Source organism: Xenopus laevis, chromosome 4S, assembly GCF_017654675.1.
Source record: "Xenopus laevis strain J_2021 chromosome 4S, Xenopus_laevis_v10.1, whole genome shotgun sequence".
Classification (NCBI taxonomy): domain Eukaryota; kingdom Metazoa; phylum Chordata; class Amphibia; order Anura; family Pipidae; genus Xenopus; species Xenopus laevis.
In genome coordinates, this window is record NC_054378.1 from 35,454,928 (window position 1) to 35,472,481 (window position 17,554).

The 17,554-nt window shown below is 36.4% G+C and overlaps 1 pseudogene; it reads right to left on the minus strand.

The window, feature by feature from the left end:
- The window catches only part of LOC108714966, a 595,011-nt pseudogene that overhangs the window by 462,993 nt on the left and 114,464 nt on the right, over positions 1-17,554 (minus strand).

Consider the following 17,554-nt stretch of genomic DNA (forward strand, 5'->3'; position numbering starts at 1 on the left):
CAGTCTCCAAATAAAAACGTTGCTGTGTCCACTATAAGAACTTCTTCAACGTTTTGTTTTTTTTAAATACACACACATATATATATTTAAAAAATCTTAATTTTCCATTTATGTGTTATTTTATTCATGTTTCTTGCATTTTGCTCATTCCATAAAAGCTGTTTTCAATTATAGGCATGCTTCCTGTAAAGGGAGAAATGGCATTATGTAAGTACCTGAAGCATCTGAACAGCTCCAAAGCCGGGCACATTGTTTCAGGGGGCTCTAACTTCTTGCAGGCAAACTTCAGCAGGACAACTTAACCCTGTAACCCTGTAATTGTCAGTAAGTCTGCTGGGTAGATAGATAATAGGGTAACTATTGGGGTTCAGTATGTACAGGCTTCAGTCAAGTGATCTGCTGAAGGCCTCAATTGACTCATACAGATTGATGAGATTGGGAACAGTGTAGGTGTTTAGGTACCCCAATGTAATTAGTATGGGAATAATTAATTACAGACATTCTAAAACAAGATTATATTTTATATTAAAATGTAATTAGATATAAACATAGGTACAGTAAAACAAATACTCTGCCTAACTCACTCTATCTTCAACTCTTTCTAATGTCAATACCCTTAGATTTGCAGCATAACATACATTCACAAAGAAAGTAGGCTTTAGATTGGGCGCTTTGAAGGCACTCTTCACCATTGTTAATGCTAAATCGTCAGATGCAGGTAGAATTCTATCGGGGGAATGTAATAAAAATCGCTAACGGAAAAACTATTCGCAATGCGAAAAGTTATGCCTTTGCGTGAACAAATTTTGCTTTGTGCGAATTTAATATAGCTTTTGCGAGCCCGGAAACTGTTTAGCAACCACTTCCGACAGTGAAAGACCGTTTGCGAATTTTATAGTTTGCGCCAATGCGCAGTCAATGTAATAAAACTTCTTACTGAAAAAGTCGTTATGTTTGCTCCAAAAGATTACGACACCTTCAAGCACTTCTTATGAGTGCGCAATTAAAATTCGCAATGCACAATTAAAATTCACAATGCAATAGCAGTTTAAGGAACAATATTACATTGCGAGATGTGGATTTTTAGTCTTATTGGTGCGAATTGTTTTGCTCTTTGCGACTTTTATTACATTCCCCTGTATTGTTTCTACCTGTATATTTGTTGACAAACGATCTTTCCTGGAAATATTTTTTTGTAGGAAAGATCGTAATTGTAACATCTATGGCCACCATCTAAGGAAAAACAACCCCTTAATAAATAAAAACCCTACTCCCCTACCTTACATAGACCCCCCTCAGCCTAGCTATAGTAGAGTTTCTGAAGCAAACACACCAGTTGTACCAGTGCAGTGCACTGTATTTATGTTTTTCACTACTTTTACATGTTTATTTTTGGTGTTACTGTTCCTTTAATTCATTGTCATATTTGCAATACTGCTAATTTCATATATAATACTACAAATAATAATAATACTAGCAAAAACATCAATGCTGTGACTATTTAAAGAAGAAAGAATGGTAATTGTGCAATATTCACCATACTGTATGTTACCCAAGTTGGCCCCATCGGAACCGCTATATTTATTTTAAAACATTTGTGCAAACAATAGCTAGATTGAAATTGTCATATTAACAGCTTTAAGCATCAGTTCCCAGCAGAGCTGCAGGATAATGTGAATATGCAAATAAAAATTTCCTTTATTGAATGTGATCATGGTGGAAAAAAAGATTTGGGAGACAGCTTTGGATTTAATAGCACATATGTGTTGGCCCTGGGCAAATTGTAAACAACTATAAGATGGAAATAAAGTGATTTGTGACAAGTATGCGTTTCTATTGACAGAAATAAAGGTGACCGCAGGCAACCATGTTGTGAGTATGGTGTATTCTTCATCACATGGCAAACAAAACTTAAGATTATTCATGTTTGACATTCCTTCTCCTTTAAAGAATAATGTGGCTTAATATAGGACTGTATAAGATTCAAATTAAAAGATTTCCATCAGCAATCACAAAAATTAGATGTCTTAAAGGTCCTTTTCTCCTTATACTAAGCAATAGACTGAATTTTAATATGGTAATTATTTGGCACATTTTCCACGTCTGTGAAATTTAAGAAGTAGTTTCCTCTAAGCAATGTAGTGATCTTTAGCAAAATGGCAAACAGCTTTTTGATTATTGCTTAAAAGAGAGCTCCAGTGGTCAAAATGCCTTGAGCTGCCAGCAGTCATTTTCTGTGTTCTTCAATTACACTTGCCATGGTGTACTACTGGAGTTTTCCCTATTTACTAGAAGGCAATTCAGCCACTAGCAGTTTAGGGCATTTAGATCACTTAATTTCTCCCCAACAAGATCACTGATAACAAAACTCAACATGTGACAGCCTTTTTAGTCTGTGCTGAGCAGGTTAATAGTTCTGTCATGTCCCACAGTTGTATAATCAGAGAGATAATCTCCATTACAACTGGTCACTTTTGCATTTCAGAGCAGCAAGAGAGAATGCATTTTTTCAGTTATGAGATAATCTTCATTGACACATAAGCCCATGAGCAGTTTAATCCTTTACATTTACCACATAAACACATTTAACCCATGGCCTTTAAGATGTGTTCAGGGAGATTTTTGTTTCTTTTTACTATTTAGATAACACAGAGTTGCACTGTGCAGGCCCTGATATGGGTCATCAAAACCCAAAATATTTTTTGGCCCCTGTTTTTAATATAACATCACTTTGATAAACACTGTTATTAGTTTTCATTGTAAGGGTGCTAGGCTACCTGGAATGATACATTGCATTTTGACAGTTCACTAGTAGTGTTTTGACCCCCATACAATAATAATAAACATTTGTGTTAGTAGGACAACCATGTGTCTGAGAAACGTGCAGTGTGACTGTATTATACAGTCCTGAACTGCTTTTGGCAGCTCTCTCTATATTCTAACTACAAAAGTTTGAAATCCTTATTAGCAACTAGGGATGCACCGAATCCAGGATTCAGTTCGGGATTCAGCCTTTTTCAGTAGGATTCGGATCAGGCCACACTCGATCCTATTTTTGTATATGCAAATTAGGGGCAGGGAGTGTGATTTTTTGTCACAAAACAAAGTTTTTCCCTTCCCACCCCTAATTTGCATATGCAAATTAGGATGCGTTTCAGTTCGGGATTCAGAGGTTCGGCTGGATCCAGAATAGTGGATTCTGTGCATCCCTATTAGCAACTACCATAGATGAATGATCTGGCCTGGGAGAGGGATATAGTTAGAGAGATTTAACTCTTTAGGGGCAGAAAACTGAGGAGATAAGGTGATGGTTGCCTGGCAATGCAATGAAAAGATTGTTAAACTAATGGATGATGTAAAGAATGATTGAATAAAAGGGTATGAACGTTTGGAGAAATATGTGAATGTTCTGAAATTATGCAAGTGTCAGGAAAGATCTTAAAAAAGATCTTAAAGGAGAAGGAAAGGCGGTATTTAACAAAAGTTAAGCACCCCAAGTGACCTTTCCTACCAGGAGAAAACTGCACCGACCAGGGGTTCTTTCAGTGAGCACCACAGAGTGATCGGCTTCCTTCTTATTCTTCTTTCTTCGCACAGGTACGCATGTGCAGTAGCGTGAGAAGCCGAGCTTTAACGTTCTACTGTGCATGCGTCTGCCTTGGGAAATTTGAAGAAAGAAGCCGATTGCTCCGTGGTGCTTGCTGGAGACAAATACAAGAGGTCCTCTGCACTCAAACCATCATCAATGTATTTAAGACATTTTGTCCCTTAAGCTGTCAGAAAATGTCCTCCCCTTTAAACATAACTGGGATTGTTTGTCCATATATTGCAATATATTTAAGCTGGCCTACTACTTCAAAGTCATCCCTCATACACTCAATCATTTATCTTATCAGTAAATGACGTGCTTGTGCTGCTTCCGGGTTTGACCCGAGTGCAGCAAAATTCAAATATTTAAAGGGGCCACGGCCAAATATACACTGGCCAGTGTTGGCCTATCTCCATAGTTCCTGGGTGCCTTTTGAGTGTTCTGATCTTGTTCCCTGACCTTGCCTGTCCCTGATCATCCCAAGCCTGCTGCCTGTCCTGATCTTTTGGTCTCTTTTTTTGACCCAGCCTGTGACTCTGACTACGTTCTTGTCTCCTGATTCAGTACTGGTCTGTTTAATTGGTAGGGTCCCGGCCAGTCCTTGTTCCCCCATTCCTCCTGTAAATGTTTGGTTCCGTTGCCTGCCCAGAACTCTCTCCATGGTCCTCTCACATTAAGTCCTGTCGGCATCCAAGTAGCAGAGGGCTCCTCCCGAAAGCGAACAGTGGCAATTATAGGCAGAAGAGTGAACCAAGACCAGGACCTTGGGGTTTGTTCTGGGTTTGGGACACAACAGGTTACATTATCTTACATATCTTCTCCAGTAGGATTAGGGTCATAGCTTCTACTTTCCAACCAGAATGCTAACCAGTTCTTAGAGAGGACAGGAAAATATAAATAATTTCTTTGTTAGCTTCCATACAAAAGAATGTCAAGTCTTCTGATCTAGCTATGATTCTGTTTAATTAGCCTTCACACACAAAAAAAAATCCCCACCTGCCTAATGATAATGATTATTGTAAGCTGGAAAAATGTTTATTGTGAACATGTAACTGGTTAAATGTAATGTTAATGTAATCAGGAAGATAAGAACTAGTACAGACTTTTAACACCTTAAAGGGGTTGTTCAACTTCCAAACAAACAATTTTTTTAGTTCAGTTGTTTTCAGATTTTTCGGCAGAAATTAAGACTCTTTTTTTTTCAATTGCTTTCCATTTTTATTTTTTACAGTTTTTTTTCCAAATATGAAGTTTAAAGTTTACTGTTCGTGTCTCTGGTGTTTCAGTCTGGCAGCTCAGTGATCCAAATTCTGAACTGTTAATTTGCTACATTAGTTGATTTCTCAGCAGTATCTGTGGAACATAAGCAACTATTGTATCAGTTCTAACAGCCGCCTTTAATGAAACGCAGAGATTGTGCTCAGCAGGGCCAAGAATAAGAAATGCATCAACTAACGTATTAATTTAGAACAGTTTACATTCAGTGCCCCCCCCCCCACACAGCTGTTTTGGAAAGACTTTAAACTTCAATATTAGAACAACTTAACTAAAAAAATAAGCAACCCCTTTAAGGTGAGATATACCTAAAAACCAAAGTCTGCTGTATTTTCTAATGGTAATAATCGAGTCATCTGAGGCAATTTGTACATTAAAAAAAAATTAACTGGAGGTCAGTTTGGTGTAAATGGGACTGACAGTGCAACTAGCAAAACATCTCTCTCATTAAAAACATGCCGGTTTTTTTCTGTAGGTAGTGCAAGTACCAAGGGCTTAACTGTGTCACTGAAAAGTAGAACCTTTTCTGACATGTCGCTGTTTGTTTGTAGAGATTATTAAAACTGATTGCCCCATAACTGTGAATTAATAAGGCGGGCTGGAGCTTTTAAAGGCTACTGTGGAACTTTAATGCAACTGACAGTAAGTATAATATACGCCAGTTTGTATTAAGATGTTATTGCCCTGTTTCAGTTCTAATCGGCAATTATGACTCTATTAGTCCTGCTTGGCAGTTCATCTGCTCCTGCATCAGCTAAGGGGGACTTCGAGACAGACCTCTGCCCTTCAGGTTTCCGCTTCAGTGAACGCTCAGTGCAGCGCCTGTCATCTGGAGACTTGAAGGAGGGAAAGCATTGCCTTTTCTCAGATAACTACACCTGACCTTACAACAATTTACTAAGGAAATACCTGGCTAATGGAAAGGCAAGTGCGGTCTCTGTTACACTCACAACGGGCACTGCAAATTAGACAAAACAGGATAAATCTACAGCCAGCTCACTAGACACTTCATTAAATCACTTCTCCCTTGCCTTGTAGAGCACTAATAGAATCACAGCCCTCGTTAGCTGCTGAATAAAAGATCAATCACATCTCTGAGAGCTCCTGCAACCAGCTTCCAGTGGAAAAACACAGGGAAAAATACATATTTAGGTTCATCAGTAAGATTCTGAATGGCCTCTCTGCAACTTGTTTAAATTACCCTTTTCCGCAACTGACTCCGGCTAATACTCAGAGGAACTTGTTAAGTCTGCTTTCAGAAGCTGCTTTCTAATATATGACTACCAGTTCCTGGTCAAAAGTTCATAATGTGCATATGTAAAAAGGTACTAAATTGCCTGTGGGCTAAAACCAGAGGAGTTTAATTGCAGCAAAATGCTGAAAATGGTCTGCTGAGGGTCCTTGGACTGGGATATGGCAGGCTCTGGCTGATTGAAGCAAGGAACATAAAATCGGTATTTCCTTAAATGCAGCTGGAACTAGAGATCGAGCGTTGTTATTACACAGCTGTCAAATGCTACATGTATGCTTATAAGGCATGGATATAGAGGAAAGGGTGTGATGTTTTATGACCCCCCCTCCCAATAAATAAAACTGTGAGGCATGGTAGGCACAACATTTACACATTTTAACTATACTAAAACTAAAACTATGGATGAAAAGCACAAGGATTAGAATATTTATTTAATGTTCAGTCAAACCTCTTGCTGGTTGGATTATATATATTTTTTAACTATGTGCTCCAGGTACTATATGTGTCTGAAAATGAGCATGAATTCTACAGGCATACAAAAAGAAAAATAGAAAAAAGACATTCTAATATTTTGTTTCATGTAGAGGGGTTCTATCACTGCAAAGGGAATATGATAGCTTTAGTCTACGAAACCCAGTAGTAAATAATTACCCTTCTAATGAAAAATTACCCTATTTGCCAGGTTGACTCCTGTTTTAATCCTTAAGCTGGTCATAGATGCAAAGATCCGATCGCATGAATCTCTGTATCGTACGATTTTCGGGCCGTGTGTGGAGTCTTCTGACATTTTTCGTGCCGTGGCAATTGGTCATTCAGACAGGTTAGAACATTTCTGTCCGCTACCCATAATATCTCTGCATGCATTGCAGATCTGAAAATATCAGTGGGAAACTGTCACCAGCTTTTGTCGGACGTAACTTTCGTACGATTGCTGTCAGGGGCAGAACATCATCTGATCTGTTCTTTTACTACTTAATTTGATCTGAATGGTAAGTAGCAGGTTCGGTGGTGGCACTGAACAATCGTTCGTCCAATGTGAAGATAAAGCTGCACGACTATGGCCACCTTTACAGTGGTATGGTGGTGTGATTTTTACTGCATCCCGCTTGACAGTGTTTATCAGCACAGATTAAAACAAAAGCCCAAAACATAAAATCTATGGTCTACATTATGCTACTTTTATGCTGAAGCTGTACATTCTACAATACTAAAAGATGGACAAAAACAAATGAGAATAACACCTCAAAGTCATAAGTCCAGCTAGAATGCATGTGGGATGCAGAGTCAATCTCTACTACTGCTAATGTACCAATACTTACTAAAATCTTGCAAAAGAAAAAAATGGCCCAAAGTGTTGATCATAGTAATGAAATAAAAGAAGGGTGTTTCAGGTGTTTTGTTACACATAGGTCAAGCAATTTCCCATGGGTGACAAAAAGACCCATTTCATATACTCTGAGACGAGGAAGCAGCATGGCAGAACCCATTCTCAATTATCAGCCTCCAAGCCATCTCCTAAAATGTTCTATTTTCCTGATGATCCTGATTATAAGAGCAAAACAAATTATTAATTTAGCTTAACATTCGGGGAACCCTGGTTTCTTTAGGAAAAAAAGCCTAAAAAAACTATATAAAAAGCAGACTTTCACATTTTATTTACTGTGTTTTCTGTGGAAACAGGATATAGACCATTCGAACAATTCTTGGACATCCCTCTATTTGCTCCCATTTTTTCAATATATCAAGAGAGATTTCTCTCAGTATTTCAAATAAATAAGATATTCAGCTGAAAAAAGTACATATTATTCTGTTTGATTTTGACTTATATAATGTTATTTAAAGGAGAATGAAATCCTATATATGAATATGGCTGAAAATGCTGTATTTTATATACTAAACTTACTGTACCACCCTGATGGTTCAGCATCTCATCAGTAATGATTGAGGCCTAAAAATGTGTCCACAGAAGCTCCCCATCTTGGATTTTGTTAGGAGTGACATGCACATAGTCAATGGGTTCTGAGCAGCTGTTGAGAAGTTAAGCTTATGGGTCATCATGTCGTATAGCAGAAAAACTACCTGAAGCAAAAGGGCTGGTTATTAAATTATGATTAATTGTGTTTCTGCGGTGAATTTTAATTAATTGCTCATCAACCCAGTATCATGACTTTAACATTCTATTTACACAGTATATAATGAGTCAGTCCCTAAGCTCAGGTAAGTGACAGCAGCACAGATCATGTGCAGTGAATCAACAGAAGATGTAGATGTAGAGACACTGGAGGCATATTTGGATGCACAGATCTTTCTTGCTAAAGGGCTATAGCTGCCATGGGCTGGTACAGAACACCAGAATGTAATGTACAGTATCTCTAGCTCACTTCTTTGTTAAAATTTAGTGGCTTAAGTGGGAGATAAAACACAATTCTAATTGAACAAATATCTAACCACACACACAATATAACATGAAACACTGAGTTAGGTTGGCATAAACTACATTTGCAAATTATTTCTATTCTCTACAAAGACTTGCAACCTGGCCCGTTTATTACTGGCCAGACCAGTAAGATAATGCTTGGCACCATAGTTTTAAGAACATCAGCAAAAAAAAAGGCTTTGCTTGGTAAGAACCTAAATCAGACATACCAAACCTGAATTATACCGAGGGTTAAATCAAGTGATTTGAGAATTGTATTAAATTTAATAAAGAGCCCACGCATTTCAGGGAAGTTCTATATTATTTAAGATGCAAAAAAGACAGTATCCATTTGTTGAATTTTTTCACACTTTGGCTGTATTTGTGCATTGTGAATATACCCACACCAATTTAATGACCAAACGATCTGCTTATGACAAACAATATAACGTGACAAACAGCAGCAACTGCAGAAAGTGACCTGTGTCTCCACTTCACATCATCATCTGCAGATGAACAATACACTGAACAAAATGGCAGATTTCAGCAGGTAGAATAAGTTTGATCACAGCATGGCCTGTTAAAGCCAAACCTGGAGATTTGCCCAGATAGTGTAAATTCTGCCCTCTGATGTCCCATGCCCCTTACATGCTTACCTGGGTGACTTTCTGCCACCTGAGAAAAGGTTCTTACTTTGCCTCAAGTCAAAAATGGAACTGTGCCCAGTGAACATTTCTATAGTACAAGAATTGCTATGCAATAACATACTAGTACATTTATGTACAAATAAACAGAGCTATGCAATTTAAGCCACAGAACAATCACAGTAATCTTTTTGCTTCAAAGCAGTTTGATCTTTAGTTATTAGATTAGCCACATCCATAAGGGCAGATTAGGAAACTGCAAAAGCATCACAATGACACATCTTGTATCATAAACTAAAGAAAATTCCTGCAGGACCCTTAATTCATTCCTACTGATCCAATATACATAAAGCTTGACCGCGTCCTGTCAACATTTTCGATACACACCATCAACTGTTAAATGAGGTGCTAGAATGGAAATACTCAGCAAATTATTTTGATGCTTAACCATAATGCCACACTGAAAACAGATCTATAATAACCTTCTAGCTGTCAAAATGTTTTTTTTTGTAATCTAGCAGCCCATTTGTATGGCACATGAAACCCACATCAGTTTATAATAAATAAAGTATTTAGACTCTGTATCGAAATACTGCAGAGCAGACTACAATAATTTATTCTTAAAAAAAACACACACACAGACAATGCTCAGATAACCAGAATAACAGTAAAGTAGTCTTGGGTAAAATTGTACTAAAGAAGAAGTTGTGAATCTGACTTCAGTGTAAATGAGGTTAAAGAGATACAGTCCAATATTAAAATATCTCTTGTAAATATCAATGACTAAATAAGGAAATGCAGGTACTTGACATGGAATGCTAAGTTAGTTAAGAATGACAAGGGAACCAAAGTTATAAAGGACTGGATAAACCATGAGCCAAAGTATAATTACAAACATGAGTATAGCTGCTCTTACATTTAGAATCGTAAAAGGGCTGCCAATCTAACTTTGGTGAACCTACTAGAGGGTAAAGTAAAATGTCTCTAGAAAAGAACAAGCACAAGCAAAGCAACAAAGGCTTGCGCCTGTGGTGGCAAAATTTTAGGGGCAGCCTGGCGTCCAGCCACATTTTGGATTTTTTTTCCAGGGCATTGCAAAATGGCCGAGCAGGAGATTTGCACCAGGACCGAGGAGGATTGATTGTGCAAACATGTATGGAGACTGGCCTAGGGGTGCAGTTACTGTAAATCCAGGGCTAGAAAAAAATTCAAGTGTAACTATCTCTGTTTGCTTTACAGATTGTGCCTGCTAACTTTTCCAAATAACAAAATAGCAATAACAAAATGGAAACTCTTTTTTTTGGAAGCAATACTCTAAAATAATACTTGAACTTTAATGGGCTAAAAGAAAGCAAAACTAATAAAAACAGGCTGTAAACTTTCATTAGAAATACAACACCAGTATTATCCAATTCTGGCAAGTACTGAACTTGTGCAGCATTTTGCCATAGCAAGGCCTGCTTATTGGAATGCACTACCCCCTCCTCTATAATATGTAGAGATATTGAATATTCCCCCCAAAATCCTCATTTAGTAGATAGATAGATACTGCAATTGAATATATTTAACAAAAGGCTAAAATATAACCTTGTACTTTAGCGGGTGCATCTCAGAATTGCGGAGACCCTTGCCTGACACTAGGGATTTAAATCTCAGTTGCTGTTTTCTTATGAACAGTGTAATACACAAAACACTTAATAAGAAAAGAATATTGGTGCAAATTGAGCCAAATATATACCAACATCTGTAATTAATATGGCTAGAAATGCTGTATTTTCTATACTGAACTTTCAGTACCAACAATAACAGCAAAGAAGTTCATCAGCCCTATAAAATTAATGATCAAGGCCTTTTGATTCAGTGACACCTACATAGAAAAATAGTGAGTTAGGTTGAAAAAAAAGACACGTCCTTCAAGTTTAACCTTTTAAGTGATATAAAACCTGCCTAACTGCTAGTTGATCCAGAGGCAAAAAAACCCCATTTGAAGCCTCTCTGCTCTGCCTTAGAAAAAAATCCTTCCTGACTCCAAGATGGCAATGAGTTATCTTACCTTTTATTCCCTCACTTACTAAAAAGCAGTCCCTTTCTTAAAACTATCTAATGTATAAGTCAGAACGGCTGAGTCAGGGAGAGACGACTACATTGCAGTATTCTCTTTACAACTGTACTGAAGTAAAGCTTAGGGGTCACCAGAAACCTTTAGAATGCATTGAACTGCCAAGTAATGTGAATTACTTATTAGCCTTGTATTCAACATTTACATATATCATTTAGGCATTTTCAAACAGACCAGAGGTGCAGATCTTCAGTTCTAAAGGGTTGTGGTCTCCTTAAACTAGAACAGAAGCCCAAAACATAATGGGGGTTATTTACTAAGCTTTGAATGCCCAAAATTCCCCGAAATCCGAAAAATGTGTTTTTGTTTTTTGTGTTATAATAGGCTTTAAAAGAAAATCACAAATTTTTCGGAATTTATTAAACCCCCGAGGGCTAAAAAGCCCGAATATAAAACCACAGCATCTCAAACCTGTCGAGGTTGCATAAAAGTCAATGAGAACAGTCCCATTGATTTTTGGTTGTGTGGGTGGGTTTCAGGCAATTTCACAATGTTTTTGGAAAACTCTGAAAAATTCAGAGTTTTCGGGGAAAATTCACGAAAAAAATTGTGAAATTCTGAGCTTTTCCCGCAAAGGTAATTTTTGAGAAAATGTATTAATAAATAAGCGTGGAAAGCCCAAGTGAGTTAGATTGGAGTTTGTAGCAGCCGATATTGAGATAAATTCGGACCTTGATAAATACCCCTCTAGCATACTTTTTTGGGGGGGGGGGGCTTTAATTCCCCACAATTAGAAAGGTTGTTTTTCCCCATGAGGCATTCCTTTTTCATATATGTGATTTGTATAACAATGTTGTATTCATGGATAGTCACAAAGCAATCACAATGTCCTTCTCCATTTCCTTTGAAAATTAAAAATTCCCAACTGTACCTGACAGAGCCCTTCAGTCATTCTGGAATTCGGTACAGGTTAGAGTTATACATCTTTGTGCATCAGGTTATTTGAGGGCAGATTCATGCTGCTGTGGCTAGTTGAGGTTAACATGGTGACAGCTTGTGCTTTCATGCTGTAATTTATAACTCTGCAAGAGAACCAGAGTTTTATTCCCATCTATTAAAAACGGGAACAGCACATCTGTTAAAGTTCTAGCACAATGACTGCCTTTCCAATGAAACAGGAAATGTAACTGAATAGGCTCAGAACTTCAACAAACCCGACCCACTTTAAATGTTAAAAAATAAGGGTTTTAAAACTTGAGTTCCTTGTAGAATCTGCTAAGCGCTTGCTGCCCCCTAACACATGGTATTTTTCTGTACAGATCCTTGCCAACAAAAATATTTGGTTCTATCAAAGGCTACAGCCAATGTGTGATAATAGTAACTTGGGCTCAGCACTTGCAGATTTACAGGTCTGTACGTGGAAGACATCAAAGAAGCTTATACCAGTTAATTTATTCTCTGAAGCTAATTCTCATCCAAAATTTGGAAGTTATAATTTCATCATTAAGAAGCAGATGTAAAATCCTCCTATTGAGGCCTGCCACAAAAATATCAATATATTTATGCAATCTCACCAGTTTGCCAACAGCCACTTGGATTTTTGCATTACACTAATGAAATGTAAAGAGAAAATATACCTCATTTATAAATAGGGCTTATAGTCTGTGTATTTCCCTTCACCTAGCTGCCACTTGGAAAAAAAACAGTATACATTATTTTCATGATATTTAAAGTGACATCAAGGCGAAGAATATGCCTATGCCCACAATTAATTGTGACTCAGATATGCACAAAGTATTACATGCTCACATTAATATCTGACTTCATAATTTACTAATTGAGCTAGCAAACAGATTTAAACCTTTGCACAGATTTAAACATTTATTTAAGTGTGCTTATAAAGGACATTGGTTTTGCCAAGAACTCTACTGCTATAATGTACAAAACAGATAATGCTGTCTTTCTGCAACCAAAAATAAAGTTGACGAGGTCACCAGCATTGTTTTTCACTACTTTTCAAATTTTTCTTGGGCACATATTTATTTCAATAAATTACAGGCAAACATATTTAGCACAATTCCCTTTTCCCCTCCTTATTTTGAAGAGCCAATTCCCAAGATTTTTACCAGATCAAATTTCATTTGTCTCTACTCTGCAGATGAATGGATTGCACATCAACAAGCAATTATCCCAATAAACAAGTCCTGAACTGTCTGACACTCACTTTTACTTGAGGGGTCATTTTAAGATAACTACCATCTCAAGATCACATAGAAAGTCTTAATATAAAACCTACAGCTTCAAATAGTAAAAAAAAAGTGAATGCAAAGTGTACATCTGGATTTTTTTATACATTTTAATTCAACTCAGAAAACAGAAGATATGTAAAATGTTTCACTCACCATGGACTTTGTGAACGGTCGTACCAAAGCAAATAGCAATGTATACCCCCACTAGTTGCGATGAATAGGAGTACATCATATTTCCCGGAAGTACTGTATTAGACGTCACCCCATGGGAAGAAAGGCGGCGGTTCAGCTCCTTGGAGAACAAGTTATTGCACAACTTGGAATGGTTGTAAGCCAACAGGGCCCAGTAGTTTTTTTTTCAATGGGGAAAGCAGGTTCAGGTCAAGTTTCCCTGATGAATCTTTAATTTCTGTAAATCTAAAGGGAAAACAGTGAACAATGTTTTTAGATATCCTGCCAGTAAAACTTTACTACAATCCAGCAAGAAGTAACCAGCCTCTGCTATAATCAGTTTATTATTTGTTAAAGTTGTTGAACAGAAAGAAATGCAAATTAAGAATAATTTATGTAATTCAATAAAAAAAGGAAAGACTCTAATACAAGATAACATTGTTAAAACAACCTAATAAAGCTTTTGTGCTGTATAATGCAATATTGGTATATAACGAAAATTAAGAATTTAAAGGTTGTGTAATTCTTTTTACAAATATTTACTCATAATTCAGCTTAGGTTTTGCTTTGAATAGGTCTTATTTATCTATATACTGCTAATGTTGGCATTCATTTAATTAGCTTTGAGAATGTTATGTTTTCAGCTACTTCTAGTAGATACTTCCTGCATGGTAATACATTTGCCAAAATTGGCCCTTAAGCTACTGGAACAGTAGAGTCTGGAACACAATACAGGCTTGGGATCCGTTATTCGAAAATGAGTTATCCAGTAAGCTCCAAATTAGGGGATGGCCATCTCCCATTGACTCACTTTTAAGCAAATAGTTAACATTTTTAAAAATGATTTCTGTTTTCTTTGTAATAATAAAACAGTACATTGTACTTGATCCCAACTAAAGAATCTTATTGGAGTCAAAACATTCCTATTGGGTTTAATCACTGTTTAAATAATTTTTTTGTAAACTTAAGGTACTGTATGGAGATCCAAATTACGGAAAGATAAGTTATCAGGAAACCCTGAGGTCCCGAGCATTCTGGATGACAGGTCCCATACCTGTACCAGTTACACTCTGGTTTGCCTGTCACAATAGCTTCCAATATGGTGCACCTTTTAACGTTTAACAAATCTGTTGGCACTAGTGATTCTTAAACATAGAACCTATTTTACTGAACAATGTCAAGACAAAGCAGCACCAGAACACTGTCACAACAGCATAATAGTAGAACACTTCATACAACTCATCATCTGCACAAGACACTCTTGGGTACTTCTAAGGATTCCAGTCAATCATGAAGCAAAAGTACTGTCTATCTTATGTTGCTACAGCGCACATAATCAGGAACTTATTATTTATTGGGGGTTTGGTCTCCTATGGGTTTGGTCTCACAATGCTTGCCACTATATTCTACTTTAGGAACTACTACAATTTCAGGGAAAAACACCTAGGTACATAAAATCTTATCTCTCTATGAACCCATAATAATGGTGGTAGATAATTATCGGGATCATGGAGATTAATCAGTTTGCTCAAGATAAAAATGGTAATAAAATGCAAATGCCAATGTAGTCCATTTCTCCCAGTCTCATACTTATTGAGCTGCTGTGAGCAAAATTTAAATGAGTGTGGCTATATATATATATATATATATATATATATATATATATATATATATATATATATATATATATATATATATATATATATATCTATATATCTATATATCTATATATATATATATAGATATATAGATAGATATATATATATATATATATATATATATATATATATGTATGTATATATATATATATATATATATATATATAGATATATATATATATATATTATTCTTCAACAAACCCGCACTCTGATTTCTTGAATATATATCAAATTTTATTCATACTTGTGTACCCAAAGTTTTGGCCCACCTTAGGGCCTTTATCATCCTTGATAAAGGATTGATTGGTTTGGGATATACACCCATAGGTGGCGCTGTAATTGAGAGTATAAATCTCTGCAACAATGTGTAATTCAGTAACTTGAAAAAAAGGCCGTACAAGGCCTGAAACTTTGTTTTTGCATGAGAGCTGAGCCAGGATACCAATAAAGGCTTTTTAATAATGTTCCATGGATCATAATAAAAATGTACAGTTTAAAGTGTACAAAGCCAACTTAAAAAATAACAAGGGGTGCTCCCCTATACTCATCTGTCAATGCACTATTCAGTTGCTAACATAGTACAAAGGAAAATTACATTTTTAAACATTTTGTATGTCTGAACAAATCAAGGCATTCACTGCTAACATTAGGATCATAGCTACTGTCCCAGCGATAAGTAGGCTTAACTAAGGGAAGGTAAATGGGTATATATGTTAAATAATGATAATAATTCCATTGCATATATTTTCACAATGTTCCATGGATGCGCCACAATACAATAAAATCTGTTCAGACACTATTATGCTGAAATGATAACCTTGGTTGCTTTCTACAGAGTTCTGTTTAATAGATAAATATAACAACATTCAAATGAGTTTTGGCAGACTATAATGTTTTTAAGTGCACCCATGGCATGGCGTTCCACAAATCAAAATAACAAGGTGATGTTTTTAAAATGAGTCTGACAGAACCATTAAACACCAGCTGTTTTTCTTGTTGCTTTCTTCTTCCTTTTGGTATGGCAGAAATGTAGAAAATTGTCCTAAAGGAATGTTTAGAGCCAGTTTCCACGCTCAACACATTTGTCCCTGCTCCAGACTTTCAATATAAGGCATCTTTTTAAATCTTTTTTTTAAATCAATACATATTTTTAATTTGCATTCAGACGATAATAAAATACAGTAGATGACGTGTGTGATACAAACCCCCCTAATGACAGAATTTAAAATGAAGCTTTTCAGCTATTTGGAATTCTGTGGGCAAGTATTTTGTCTACATTGTAAAACAAGTAAACCTACATATATATGTTTAGCTTATTTAGCTTACATGCTCATTTAGCTCTGACTGCTGCCAGTCAGCTGAGCTTAAAAACTATTTTGAGCAGAGAATAAGATTATCCAACCAATTTAACTTTTAATTCAGATAGACAAAAAAGTTGGTGCTTGAGCCATTATTAACTGGCATTACAAGTCTACTGATGTGTAAGGGAAAATACATTGGGGCCCTTGCACTGGACCCCCGACCTGTTTAGGGTCCCCAATATATTTCGAATAGTTTAATTCTCTGTTATAAGTCCTGTTATTGCAGCCCATCAATTTAAAAGCCTGAGTTACATTGTAACTCACAATGTACTGTTTCACCTTCTGAATGTTATTATTTAGAATATACATTGCCTGAATATAGTTGGTAACATATTATGAACTTAAGGCATATGGGTAGCTGAGAACAAACATACAGTAGCTACTAGTGGCTAAAAAATGCCTAAACTAGAATCTATACATGCACCTATCACAAATTTTGAGTTTCTTTATGAATTGTGTAATTGTGTAACAATTTTAATAATACTGTGTAACTTCTTCAAAGTACACAATATATTTGGGTTTGTTTTGGATGGTGGAGGACAGTACATAAAAGTTTCAACATTTAAATCCAGGTGACTAAGTACACGGACATTTGTTTTAAGTTGGGTGATTTTAAATGGTTCTTTTTTTAAATGCACTACTGTTACTGTTAAATTTTGAGGCCACTCATTTGAACTTGTTTCCCTGTATTAATCAACTACACTGTACATCGTTTTTTCATGTTTAGGGCCAATTATCCCTTATATCTTCACTTTAAGGCTTAGCATGAAAGGGATGGGGGGGGCAGCAAACACTAACGGGGGAATGTAATAAAAATCGCTAACGGAAAAACTATTCGCAATGCGAAAAGTTATGCCTTTGAGCGAACAAATTTTGCTTT